This window comes from Gobio gobio (genome assembly GCF_949357685.1).
Source record: "Gobio gobio genome assembly, chromosome: 1".
Taxonomy (NCBI): Eukaryota; Metazoa; Chordata; class Actinopteri; order Cypriniformes; family Gobionidae; genus Gobio; species Gobio gobio.
Window position 1 is genome coordinate 48702705 of NC_137097.1, and position 15390 is coordinate 48718094.

General features: G+C 42.7%; 1 protein-coding gene across 1 annotated transcript in view; it reads left to right on the forward strand.

The window, feature by feature from the left end:
• The window catches only part of grin2aa (glutamate receptor, ionotropic, N-methyl D-aspartate 2A, a), a gene marked incomplete at its 5' end in the record, with an annotated part of 173218 nt that overhangs the window by 93526 nt on the left and 64302 nt on the right, over nucleotides 1-15390 (forward strand). The window lies entirely within an intron of this gene.

The window sequence follows — 15390 nt, forward strand, 5'->3', positions numbered from 1 at the left end:
ACTAAATTCGCGAATATCGAACGTCCAACGTCACATCAGATGCGCTATATGGTTCTGCTGTGATCTTTGTTTGAAACTATTTTGCTGCTGAAATAGAACAAAAACAGTAAATCAATGTATGATGAATGAATCTCCTGTGTACATCGCATGTATACATCTCTGCTTTGTTGTTTATGATGAGACTGCAGATTTCAGTGAGTCAGAGTGCGCTCCGAACAAAACTCTGGCGTTTCAGCGATGACTAATCTGAATGCCTTTCTAGACATGGCATTCATAAGCTCAACAGGATCACACGATTGGTTATAATGCGCAACCTTTTGAGAAGACTACAATAAAATTCAACCCGCCAAAGTGGCTAGTGGAAGTGACGGTGTTAATGTCAAGCCCTGTATAGCGCCTATATGTAACTTTGGGCTCAGTACAATTTTTTTGTATGTGTTTAAAAAGAATTATCTTATGCTCACCAAGGCTCCATTTATTTTATCCAAAATTCTTATTAAATAAAATGAATATAAATAAATATTAATATTTTTAATATATTTTTTTATGTAATTTATTCCTGTGGTGCAAAGCCGATCCTTCAGAAATCATTCTAATATGCTGATTTGGTGCTAAAGAAACATTTCTTATTATTTCTTATCATTTCTTGTCATTTGTGCTGTTTACATTTTTTTTGTTGAAACCATAATGTTTTTTTTTTCAGGATTCTTTGATGAATAGAAAGTTAAAAAGGACAGCATTTATTTAAAAGAGAAATCTTTTGAAACATTATAAATGACTTTGCTGTCACCTTTGATCACTAACTTGAATGGTAGTGTATATAGGTATATTAATGTGGTGACAAGTAGTTTTTTATTGGCATCTTTCCATGGTGTAAACAAGGATCTTGCTATTACCTGAGAAATGTAGTACATCAAAGAGCATCAAAACAACATTCGTTGTTTGAATGTCCTGATAAAATAGACAATTTCAAAGCTGAGACTTATTAAAAATAAGTGAGTGAGTGAGGGACCAGGTCCAGCTTATTTTGTGTTTTCTGTTCATCTTGTTCCTGCTCTTAAAAAGTGGAAACAAGAGGGCTATTTATGTGAGAAAACAGTTTTTGGTCAGTCAAGTGGAAAAAGGAAAATTCGGGGTGAAAAAGCAACCCGAGAGATCTGTAAGAGAGTGGCATGGGTCGGGCATATGTAAAATTCATTGTTACATCCTGCAAACATATTTCTCAGTGTGAGCTGCATTTAAGCTAATGGTCGAATGCGGTGAAGGGGCAGACGGGGGATGCTGAGGGAGGTTTTTAGGGAGTTGCAGAGTGCCGTTCAGACACCCCAAGGTGGGTACTACTGCACTTCTCAAACTCTCTCGAGGCGGTGCAGCGCTCCTGTGCTTTTAATGAATAATGTTTTACACAGCGTTCTGAAAGAGCCAGTGCTGGTCAGAGCAACATGGACTTTGCTAATGCGCTTGGAGAGCTCTCCAAATATAAAGTGCTCTTGATGAGGTGCTTTTGTTCCTTTTTGCTCCTGCGTTGAAGCCGGTGCCGGCTGCAGCACCCCGCTTACATGCTGCCAGTCCTTAGTCTGTCTCACCCATATGCCTCTGTACCTGGCAGTGCTGAGCAGACACGCTGAATTGCCCCATTTGCAGTAGAGCGGTATTGCCTGAGATACACATTCACCCTGGTGTCTAGGGTACATTAATCCTGATAGTTTCAGCACAGATGGTCAAAGGCTTGGCAAGAGATTGGCCCTACTAGAGCCAGCAGAGATGAAGACTTGTGCCCTGAATGCATGGGGGGCGGGGGTCTCTTTTGTATTTGAGACTTTTTAGGCATGTAGATTATAATTATAATTTATAATTTGTTACATTTATATAGTGCTTTTCTAGGCACTCAAAGCGCTTTAAATATAGAAGGGGGGAATCTCCTCATCCACCACCAATGTGCTGAATCCACCTGGGTGATGTGACGGCTGCCATATTGCGCCAGAACGCCCACCACACACCAGCTGATTGGTGGAGAGGAGACAGAGTGATCATTCAGACTGAATGATTCCTGTAAAAATATCAACATGCTCCGGTAAATATTAGATTTTCATTTTAGATTTACACTATATGTGACATGCTCGTTTTGAGTCACTTCGACCCAGAAACACAAAGTCTCAACTTTCTAATGATTAATTACTTCTATGTTTAATTTTCTAATTGCAGAATTATGATTGAATTGTTAAATATAGAATTTCTTTAGATATAATTATGTTATTAAATTATTAATTTAAACAGGGCTGTAACCTCTAAAGTTGGACTCCTAAACAGATTTTTTTTCTCCTGAACAGACACTTTCAGAAATTATAGAAAATCTTCTGTATTTAAGTTGGAATGTAATATAGTGAAAATATCTGGCACAGCATTTTTTTTATTCTTTAGGGTAACAAAAAAAAAAAGTGAACCTTTCTCTGCATTTCATGTTCTTGTTAAAATTGAGTGTCAGAAGCCTGGGTGAAATATGCAGTCCCCTAGCAAAATGTTCCTTTATGACAGATTTAAGACTGTCATCTGAAGTGCTGTGAAAAGCGGACCTTAGCAAAATTTAGCCTTCATATATCAGTGACGAATACTGAAATTACCTGTCAACAGGGGAGAGGCATGGCGAGTCCACTGTGCCTCCTCCTACATGTTGGGGACCAAGGGTACAGTAGCTGTCAGCTGTGCTCTATGAAACCATACATTTTTTAAATAAAGGGCACTTTAAACACTCCCACTGAGATGGGAGCCAATCTGACCACCCCCAGCAAAACACCATTTCACAGAGGGCAATGCCACAGGAGTCACCGCTATTACTTTGAACTTTCATTGGCAAAATTTAATATGACTTATGGCAGTTATAATGCTGGAATATGAGTGGGATGAACACTTCCAGGCAGTGGCAACAGGTCATTCTGTTGTGGGGAGGGTTAGCAGTCTTACCCTTGCCTCAAAGCCTTTGTGGGCTGGATTGAAGGGAAATATGAGCTCCTGTATAAATAATACTTTTATATGGCTATCACAGTGCATTAAAGGGAGTTAAGTTGGCAGGCAGCAGCTCAATGGGAAGCATTATAAAGAGCTTGGTTAAAATAACTCTCTTGAGCCTCGACTGTCCTCCCTATTGGTGTCAAAAGTGTCAAAGAAGTGGCCCAGACTTTTTTAGCCAATCAGAAACAATCTGTAGAGAATGTGTAATTGAGGTATGCAAAATTATCTATCTATCTATCTATCTATCTATCTATCTATCTATCTATCTATCTATCTATCTATCTATCTATCTATCTATCTATCTATCTATCTATCTATCTATCTATCTATCTATCTATCTATCTATCTATCTATCTATCTATCTATCTATCTATCTATCTATCTAAATGTTTGTAGGGATAGATAGATAGATAGTAAAACAGACAGATAGATAGATAGATAGATAGATAGATAGATAGATAGATAGATAGATAGATAGATAGATAGATAGATAGATAGATAGATAGATAGATAGATAGATAGATAGATAGATAGATAGATAGATAGATAGATAGATAGAAAAACAGATAGATAGATAGATAGATAGATAGATAGATAGATAGATAGATAGATAGATAGATAGATAGATAGATAGATAGATAGATAGATAGATAGATAGATAGATAGATAGATAGATAGATAGATAGATAGATAGATAGATAGATAGATAGATAGATAGATAGATAGATAGATAGATAGATAGATAGAGGAATGATCTTGTCAAGGTAGGTGGAAAGAAACAAGAATAAGCCTGAAGATGTTTTTTTTTATTTGTATTTATGGCCAATATCCATAAATATCCATTTCTTACACAAGCCAGGAAAAAGGTAGCATGTTCGAGTCATGTTTTTAAAAACTTTGACTGGAAGGACTTTAATTGACCTGAATGTTTCCTCAAGGGAGAGGAGAAAGAGCAAACACACAGACACACCAGTCACTCCCTTCTCCTCACATGTGCTGTCAGGACCATATTTGCTCTTATATTGCTCACCGTGCCCCACTTTGTATCTGATGCACTTAGTACCGCAGGTGTACTCATGCACTCATTCTGCCATTCCCTGGGTCTTTGTAACGTCTGCCTGAGCCCCAGGTGAAAAGACCTCCACAGTCCCAGCTGTCCTGGTATTGTCGCACAGATGCAGTGCTCTCTTATGACACTGATTGAGCATTGCGCAGATACCTGTGTCAGAAAAATGATTGGATTTGTTTGTATATTGCATTCTGAGTTATTATTCAAGGGAGAGTTGATTTCATTTACACGTTCCGTCATGCCAGTGGATTCAGCTCAAGATGTGCAGACTCCCTGCAAATTAACTAACTTCATGTAGGAACATTTTCTTGCTTCTCTAATGACTGAAAAATTCTATATGTCACATAGGGAACATCTTGCCTGCCCTCATTAGTGTCAACCCCATTACTATAAATGCCTAACGAGGAACTGTTATATTCAACTGTACTCGACCAGTTGAAATGGAGCTGCCTACTTCAGTTTGACCACATATAAAGTACTGTGAAGTGTGAACATTTTCAGACTAGTTGTACCACCCACCTATTTTAATCTGGCTGATTCCAGAGCAGCTGTGTGGCCCTTTCTGGCACACCTGCTGTAATGAGGACTCTGATGAAGGTTTCACAGTGAGCAAGTGTGGGTCAGGGGTGGTTATATGTTTAATTAGGAAGAAGTGAGCTGTGCTCAGGTAGGGTTCTTATCTTTGCTCTACTAGGTTGCAGTGACTTTGTGGAGATGATAATGGAAGGGCTGTTGGGTTGGGTCGGGTCTAGTCTGGTTGACGTGCTGGTGTAGGGCATTGTGCATTCTTTTTTTTGGCAGTCCTTATTAGTTCCCTAGGCAAAAATTATATGCTATGATAGATAGATAGATGCACCCTTTTCCTCCATTTTCTCCTATCCAGTCTGTCCAAAGTTCTAGCAGTGACAGAACATACTAAGCTAATGAGCACGATTCTCACACTCCTGCAATCTGAGAACCTAAAGCTCTATTGATACACTGTGTCCAGTGTCTGGTTTCCTCAGTAATTGGTAAAAGGGACTCTGCAGGTGTGATCAGTGTTGTGATCCACGGCTCACAGGGAAAGGGAACTAGGAGAGGTGTAAAATATGAAAGAAGGTTTAAAATAAATAACGGAGCCCATTGTGAATGGAAACATGTCTTGTAGTGGAGGAGAGCAGAGCTTATCGATTCTCTTCCTCTCCCGCAGTCTGATGTAATTGGATTCAACAATATATCTAGGGTGAGTGGGCCTTCGCTTTGCCCCCTAAATGGGACCCCAATCAATTCAAGCACAAGCTACTCTGCCACTCAGTCACTGGACGCCCACTAAGACCAGTTCCATAAATCGATCATCGCACCACGCTTCTAATTCCCCTTACCTGGCAGTACTGCGGCATACAACTTACCACCAGACTGCACCCGTCACCCGTGCCGCATCGTTCGTTGGGTTGTAATAACTGAAGGAGAGGGGCAGTCTGATGTGTTTGTGTCAGCTGGTGTTTTGCCTCTTGAGTCTCTGAGGAAGGCCTGAAGACATGGTGTGAAAAGTGAGAAGGCAACGTTTCTCGGTTTATCGCTTTTAAAGTGATATGACAGGAACATGGTGGCATTGTGAAAGTGAAGGATCCAGTCTCTATTCACTTGGGTTTTACTTTCCCTAAAAAAGCCCATCTGATGTCAACAAGCCCTTTATGTTGTCAACAACAACAGCAATAATAATCATCTCATAATTTCCTTCTTTGGAAAGATGAATGAAATGAATTATGCTTAATCTTCAAGTTTTTAATGATGTTTATATGTCTATGTGGTGTTTTTAATATACTAATATGTTTATAATAGATAAACCATGTGCAAATTCACCAGTCAGCACTATTGCTGAGTATTTTCTACTTAAAACTGCAGTGAACCAAGGACAGTCTCAAAAAGGTGGTTTAACCCTCTGAGCATGACAGTGTAAAACAGCTTAAAATACTCCGTCATTTTAGGCCTCACAGACATGAAATATGTCTTTACAAAGCTTAAAGTGTCTACTTTTATTTATGTACACTCAAAATAAAAACTAAATGTTGTGCAATAGAACCCATAATGAGCTGCATAATGAATGAGCCTTTGAGTCAGGTATGTGAGAGGGAGTTAAGCAACAGGACTATTTTGTTGTAGTTTATTTAGAATATAGTTAACAAAGGCACATTACAAAGGCCTATTATATTTTAAATTATCAAAAGATTTGACTACTATTTTTTATGTTTTTGAAAGAAGTCTCATGCTAAAAAAACAGTAATATTGTGACATTAAACACAATTCAGTATTCAGTAAATACAAATAACTGAATAATTGGTAATGACGAATGTTATAAGTAAAATATTTGGGATTTAAAACAACATAATGCAATGCAATTATAATTTCAAAGAGTATAGGGTGAATTCAGGTTGACTGGGACACTTTTTTTCCCAGTCATTTCAATGGCAAAAATGAAACATTGATTATAATTAAGATACAATTTATACAAAACTAAATTCACTTTAAAGAAAGGCTTTCTACAAAACAAAATTTTATGAAGTGGTCAAAATCATTTCTGACAAACTCCATGTCTTCTGACATATTGCGCATCTTGATGTGTCCTTTATTACTCGCAATGTTCACTTTTTATAATCAACATAGATTAAATGAAAAAATAACATTAGGCTATAATATTTAAACATCAATATGAAACAAAATAAGTTTTATTGGCTACAACAAGTAGCCTATTGTACACAAAAGCATCTGAGCAGAAATTTGCAAACAAAAGCTTTATTGATGTGACACCAGGCTGTTTTACAGTAAACACTTCATAATCTGTCCAAAACAGGCCAAATAAATCTTTTCTAAACAGTCTTACATCTATGACTGTCACAGGGTGTTTTGGTTTTGTTTCATGTTCAGGTTTCATGTTTTTAGTTAATCATGTTCAATGTCATGTTCACTGACATGTTTCTGAGTTGTCATGTTCTGTCATGCACTTCCTGGTCTTGTCATGCGACTCACATGCCCTCATGTGTTCTTGTCAAGAGGGTAATCCAGCACCCGAAAAGCGTACCTTCCATAGGGGCAGCCATTGCTAACCAAGCCATCACCTGCTGTTAGCATTCCATTGACTCCCATTCATTTTGGCGTCACTTTGACAGCAAATAACTTTACATCTGAGGTGTTTAAAGACTCCATTTGTCCATTGTTTATTTCTAAAGAAACACGACAATGTATAAAAGGCTCCATTACCTTATATCTTACACTATCGCCCCGTAGAAGCCGTTTTTGGTAAAGATAGGCTAATGATTGTGTCATAACCACGCAACTCTCTATCGCACAGTAGATAAATTACCGTATAGACAGGAGGAGAAGCTCGCAGGCAATCTTTTACTGTCTATGAGTGAAACGAAGGGGTTCGTTGAAGTATATGGATATTAACATAGAGGGGTGCGAAACACAGCAGGCAGTCGGTCAGGACTGAATGAGATTCTTAATTGAAGAGATACACTCAGCGGAAGGTAGATGAGTTCTTTACTGAAGTTGAACTTGGGCATACATGTGTGGTTCTGTAAAATATTGAACAGGAAAATCAACTTAAATATAAATATGAATACATACAGATCTGCTAACATAACCATCCTTGAATAGTTGAATAGAGTAGTAGTCTAGATATTAATTTGGGATGATGACCTTAATACAACATTACTACACAACGTTGACTGATAATTCGGTACATATCCACAAGATGGCGCTACTAACGCGTGAATGACGTTTAATGGGCATGCGGTATGCAGGTGATGAGCAGCTGGTCACTGCGCGTTAATAATAATCTCAGATTAACGTTCACATACAATAATAATGTGATGTACGACATATACTCAAACATGTCTTGTCAACATAACCCAGAAACATACTATTATACATGAAATCAAGCAGGTAAGGCAACGTATACAAACTAATTGGCTACTTCTTTACTCAGAGGAATAAACCAGCTGATCTATTAACAATAAGCAAGAAATACGAACAACAATCACTTACTTTCTTTGCACGCACACAGTAACCCAACATTAACTCGTGCTCTGTACTGATAAAATGCAGATGTTGAACTAGAAATTAGCTGATGAACTTTTCACCCTCTTGCATGTACTAACATGTAACTAATCACTATCTGCCGTCCAGTTCCGTCTTTGCGCTGATGACGTTGCAGCCATAGACCGCTCTGGTTGGTCGATATCATCCAGCGTCCAAATTCAACCTGGCCTTTTGGGCTGGGAGCTGGATAAGATGAGCCACGACCCGTGTGTAAGTCCTACCATTGATGTTTATGCTGGCTGTCCGGACTCTGCCATCTGAGCCTGGGAAGACCTGGTTGATTCTGCCTACTGGCCAGAGGGCACGAGGAAGTTGGGGATCGACGATCATAACCACGTCCCCGATCTCTAGCGACTTCTTCACAGTTTTCCACCTTGAAGACTGGGTAAGTAGTACTTTAAGAAATGTCTCCAAAAGTGCTCTGCAAGCAGTTGACTGTGGCGCCAGCGTCTGCGACTCAGGATCTCGGACTCTTGGTAGACTACTTGAGGTAAGTACGCATCTCGACGGCCAATGAGGAATCAGTATGGTGTGATCGGGTCAAGGTCGGCTACATCTGAAGAGGTATACCAAAGAGGCTTTGAGTTGAGAATACCTTCAACCTCGACCAGGACTGTTCTCAACGCTTCCTCTGCGACAGTCTGGGCCCCAATCGTCACTCTGAGGGCTGTCTTGATCGAGCGGATCTCTCTCTCCCAGCAACCACCGAAGTGAGGGGCACTTGGAGGGTTGTATACAAACTTGATCTGCTGGCTGGCGAGGTGACACTGTAATTCCTCTTGGAGGGTGGCGAAGGTGTCATTCAGTTCACGTTCTCCTCCCTTAAAGTTGGTGCCTTGATCGCACAATAACTCGTACGGCTCACCTCGCCGGGCAATGAACCGCCGCAGGGCCATCAAGAACGGGTCAGAGTCAATACTGGTAGGAAGGTCGAGATGGGTTGCCCTGGTTGTCACACTTAAAGATAATGCCCCACCTCTTCTCATTACGACGACCAATCTTAACTAATAAGGGACCGAAACAGTCCATGCCAGTTGAGTAGAAGGTTGGATGGAAGTATCTTTGTCTGGTAAGGGGCAGGTCAGCCATGAGGGGAACTTCTGGATGGCCTCTCCATTTTCTACACTCTGCACACTGGCGTTGGTGTCAGCGGTGTTGGAGGTCTAAGCTGCCCCGTTAATCTCCTGCCCATAGGCGTTCAGGCACTCTGACAGTGTAACGTACTGCTGCGGCTTAAATGGAGGTGAAGTTGTGGGCGTCAACCGAGCGAAGGCTGTCTGTCTCAATTCACTGCTTGTCTCTTCAGGCAATGAGAGTGGCTGTTCAGGCCAACTATCTTGTGGCAGCTTAATGGTGCGTTCACACCGGACGCGATTCGCGCGAGTGATTTACATGTTAAGTCAATGCAGAGACGCGAAATGGCATTCTGCGGCGCGATTCGCGCGAATGAGGCGGCGAGATTCGCGCGATTCGCGCGATTGAGGCGGCGAGAAGGACGCGACTTGAGCGTTTTGAACGCGCGATTCGCGCGAATCGCGCGAAACGCTCAAGTTGAAAAATCTGAACTTTGGCGGATATTTCGCGCCGCGTTAACCAATCAGGAGCTTGCTCTAGTAGTGACAACAATGAAGAGAAAATCTGTATATTGATATCTGGTTCAGACAATATGATTATCACTGTGATAACATTAAATTACATGAAACACAACCCAGTCTCTTTTTGTTAAATGCAAGTTTATGTATGACCAATAATACAAAAGTATCAGTAATGTATAACAAGCTATACATGAAACAAAGCAACAATGCAGTCAAACATTCAAAGTCAGTGCTAGTAGGCTAACGTTACAACTGCAACGTACAGTTATAGCCTAAAAATATAAAGTAATGAAACTTATCTTTGCCCTCAGCCTAAACGATTTGCCAGGGAACAAATTATAGATCCATGAGACCAAAGATCGGCCGTTACAAGACGAATTATAGCTCGAGACACACCACAGAGACATCAGAGCCAGCGGGAGACGGCAGAAGGACTGGCCGAGGAAAGGTTGCCCTCGCCGGCTTTCACGTGCGCTGAGCGCGCTGTCCGCTGGAGCTCACAGCTCCGACAACGGCAGATAAAATGTTCAAATAGGCACTGTTTATGTAAATAAACCACAGATTTGAGCTTTAAACAACTACATTATCGACTGAAAAAGTCTTAAAACTACGTTTTGTCACACATTAACAGTAGATATGAACAAAAAAAAAGACATGTAAACACAGCCCATGTCAGCCATTTCTCAACGAGACGAGCTGCTGGCGGAAGCCCCGCCCATGACGCGAATTCGCATCTGTTGTGCAGTGAATGTCACACGCGATTCGCGCGAATTTCACGCGCGATTCGCGCGAGTAAACTCAAAATGTACACGCGTCCACCTTCGCGCGAATCGCGTCCGGTGTGAACGCCACATAAGGAATGCTGGTCCCTGGCTCCCTATCCAGAGGTCGTGAAGAGGCTTGCCTCGGGTGATGTCGTCCACTGGGTTGTCTGCAGATCTGACGTAGCACCAGGTGGCGGACGCTGTCATCTCTTGGATCTCCGCCACTCCTGTGTAGGTCCACCACCTACGAACACCTTGAAGTGACACGAGCTGGATGTAAGCCATGTAAGCACGGTGGTGGAGTCTGACCAGAGCGTGGTGGAGTGGATAGGAATTGTAAGCTCGGTAGTCAGGAGCTGGGAGAGCTGTGCTGCACTGAGGGCGGCACACAGCTCTAAGCGAGGTATAGACTGTTGCTTGCGGGGAGCAACGCGGGATCTGGCAGCAACAAAGGTGACTTCTACTTGACCTTCTTTGTCTTCTGTCCACAGATAGGCCACTGAACCGTACGCCTGCTCCGATGCGTCACTGAAGACGTGGATTTCATATCGACAGGATGGGTGATCCATCTGTGAGCTGGCGTAGCACCAGCGTAGAGATATCTTCTCCAATACACTCAACTCCTTCTCCCACTCTAACCACAAAGTAAGGAGTTCCTCAGGCAACTGTGGATCATCCCAGTCGCACTTCCTGTCACACAAGCGCTGTACCAATATCTTTGCCCTGGTGGTGTAAGGGATGATATACCCCAGGGGGTCATATTGGCTGGCCAATACACGGTAGATATTGTGCATTGTCTCCGTGGAGCAGCGGCTAGCTCGGTGCTTGTAGCGTAGGTTGTCAGACTGACAGTGCCAGTGAAGTCCGAGGGTAGGCTCCTGAACATCTTGTTGACCTTGATGAAGCCAGAGCTCACAGGTACTGGATCTAGACTCAGAGGGCCCATTGTCGAAGCTCATAGCCTCCAGAGGCTAGGAGTGAACAGAGTTGATCAACTAGGTCTCGGGCGTCTTGGGGGGAGTGAAGACTATGCAGACAATTATCCACATAGAAGGATCTTTCAATGACCTCTCTGACCAGGTCTCCAGGCTGGCTGTGATCTATGACGTGCCTCTGCAGGGCGTATGTGGCACAGCAGGGACTGCACGTGGTGCCAAAGGGGAGCACCTGCCATTGGTACACGTCGGGGGGTTGCTCAGGCTTCAGGTCACGCTATAGGAATCGGAGCAATGGCATGTCATCAGGGAGCAGCCTCACCTGGTGAAACATACCTTGAATATCACTGCTAATGGCGACCGGGTGCTCTCGGAAGCGGAGCAGAGCTGCTAGCAGTGATGGGCCTAGCGTGGGTCCTGGTGGAAGGAACTCGTTCAGGCTGTGGCCTTCATATTGAAAGGAGCAGTTATAAACGTCCGATTCTTCTGGTTGTGCTGCACCATATGGTGTGGAATGTACCATGATGTGGAGCTCTCGACCTCTCATGGTTCAAGCTTGGTGACATAACCTGCTTCCTACAGTCTGGTGATCTCGGCCTGGTAAGCAGAAGCCTCATCAAGGTTCTTAAGTAGTCTCCTCTCGACACTCTTAAGCTGCGGGAGAACGGCTCCTTTGGGCATATTCAACTGTGGCATGCTCTGCATCCGAAGTAGCGGCTTAGCATACCTCATCGTTCCTTCTACCTCCAATCGCTCAGTCTTCTCCTGCAAGAGCCTGATGGCTTCTTGGTCTTCTTTAGTCAGCTCTTTGAAGTTGAGGCATCCATTAAGGAAATTGAAACTTGAACTTGAAAGCTTTAACGTCACCTGGCTTGAGGTTGGGGCCTTCTTGTACTTCAGAGATATTCCGCAGAACAAGCTTGTGGGGTTGACCATACATCTTCATAAGAGCCTGCATAGTATCTGTTTAGGGCCGCACAGAATTACAGTAGGAATCTGCTACTAGTAGGGCCTCTTCTAGCTCTAGATGATCAGTCAAGATCTGATATTTAAAGCGCTCACTCGCGTCTGCTGGCAGAAGGTTCTCTAGCGCCATCCGTAGTCTCGAAAACTGTCTGGGGTCAGCCGCTGTCAGGTTGAGTATGGTAGGCTTCGGACCTCTGTATATCTGCTCTTGGGTATGCAGCATCTCCGCTCTAGGCGCCATTTCTGGTCATGGGGGCAGACAGAAGTCTCTCTCGCTTTGGCAACGACTGTGTCTGGGACTAAGTGTCTCATCATTGTACCGTCCAGCTGCTACAGTATGGGCTGAATAATTGTAGGACCTTGGAGGGGGAGCGCTGTGTCTCTCATCAACATATGGGTGCTCTGACCTGGATGAAAACTTGAAGTCTCCCATCTGCTTCGTCAGCTGCTCATACTGGATGGATCGATCTGGAGGAACTTCATCAGCATACACTGCAGAATCTCTGTGGCTACGGACAGGCGTTGGTACATGAGTGCGAGGGGCTGGAACTGGTGTCATTGGTCAACGAGGAGTCTCTTTACCTGTGGCTATCTGCTGGATCTCCTGCTTTAATGTAGCATTCTCCGCCTGGAGCTCTCGCAGTGTGGACAGAATCTCAGGTAGAATGTGGCTGCGAAGCTCGTCGCTATCTCTCTTCATCTCAGTCCACATAGATTTAATATCAGGCAACTGGTGGACTTGTAGGCGGAGCTCATCATACTCTGGAGACCCGTTTCCAGCTGGCTCTGGCCCTAGATCTAGTAGTACTAGATCATCTGCATATGGGGACTGACTTTCTGGAGAAGATGATCGTGATACACTCACAGACGTGGGCAGAACTGGTCGTGATGCTCTCTTCACGTGGCCTGAATAAGGAACTTGATAATCTGCAAGATGTGCAGGTGGCCTTGTCTGACGTCTAGGTCGGACGACAGGTGAATCTGACTCAGGATGGGACATCATCTCTCTGCTGCGATTCGCCAATCCGGCTCGAAGGACGACTTGAAATGAAAGGGTTCGTTGAAGTATATGGATATTAACATAGAGGGGTGCGAAACACAGCAGGCAGTCGGTCAGGACTGAATGAGATTCTTAATTGAAGAGATACACTCAGCGGAAGGTAGATGAGTTCTTTATTGAAGAACTTGGGCATACATGTGTGGTTCTGTAAAATATTGAACAGGAAAATCAACTTAAATATAAATATGAATACATATACAGATCTGCTAACATAACCATCCTTTGAATAGTTAACAGTAGTAGTCTAGATATTAATTTGGGAATATGATGACCTTAATACAACATTACTACACAATGCTGACTGATAATTCGTTACATATCCACAAGATGGCGCTACTAATGCGTGAATGACGTTTAACGGGCATGCGGTATGCAGGTGATAAGCAGCTGATCACTGCGCGTTAATAATAATCTCAGATTAACCTTCACATACAATAATAATATGATGTATGACATATACTCAAACATGTCTTGTCAACATAACCCAGACACATACTATTATACATGAAATCAAGCAGGTAATGCAAGGTATACAAACTAATTGGCTACTTCTTTACTCAGAGGAATAAACCAGCTGATCTATTAACAATAAGCAAGAAATACGAAGGATAATCACTTAATTTCTTTGCACGCACACAGTAACCCAACATTAACTTGTGCTCTGTACTGATAAAATGCAGATGTTGAACTAGAAAGCAGCTGACAAACTTTTCACCCTCTTGCATGTAATAACATGTAACTAATCACTATCTGCCATCCAGTTCCGTCTTTGCGCTGATGACGTTGCAGCCATAGAGCGCTCTGGTTGGTCGATATCATCCAGCGTGCAAATACAACCTGGCCTTTTGCACAATGAGGCAATTTATTAAAATAAATAAATACTATGCAAAATGACAAAATAATTAATCAGAATACTTACCAAAAGTTGCTTCTGCTCACGCTCTCCATCTCTGCAAGATTCGGTGATTCAGATTTCACTCTGCTCAACTGCTAGAAGATTTACAACTGTCAGACAGGTTGCTCACGTCAAATCTACGTCGTCAAGCTCAGTCTGAGGCTGCGCAGTACAATCAGCTGTCAGGAAGTGAGTGCTTCTAATTGACTTCACTTTCCTCCGTGGAAGTCTATGGGGTCGCTGTGTCTATTTCTTTTACTGTCTATGGTTCTTGTGTCATGGTTAATTAGTGTTCACAGGTGTCCCTTGTCCAGTCATTAGTCCTTGTGTATTTAAGCACTCATGTTTGTCATGGTCCTGGTCTAGTATAGAGATCGCTAAGACATGTGACCAACTGGCACGGCAACGTCATCAGAATGCAAAGAATTATGGGTACGTTTGGCCCGTTTACATGGCCTGGCATAGCAGGCTAGTGTTCTGGCATGAAAATAATTAAACATTAGAGAGAAAAGCAGAATATAATCCTACAAAATGCAGCGGGCTAAAGAAAACATTGTCAGACCATATTGCCTAAAACTAAATCCTAATGCAAAGACGAGATCTGATGAGAAAAAGGGAATCAAATGACTGGATCCTTACGAGCTGAGCGACTGGTCAAGGGATGTCAAACTGTTGCCCAACTTCCAGCACCCATATATATATATATGTGCACCTGGAGATTGTAAAAGTGGGGTAGAAAACTGTCGCCCGTTCAAAGTTATGCTAAGTTTTAAGCACCACACTCCTCGCTCTCTCTCATCTATCTGCACACAGTCAGAATTCAACAAACCTGCGTGCGTGTGTGTGTGTGTGTGTGTGTGTGTGAGTGTGGCCGGCTACACACTGCAAGCGCGGCGTGTCCGTTTTTATTTCTGCTCCCATGTTAACAGGTTAGAGCGTGCACACTGCCTGCGTGAGACGCGGAAAACGCGTGCATGCTAGAAATAGGTCAGACGCCTATCTTTCACGCGACACGCA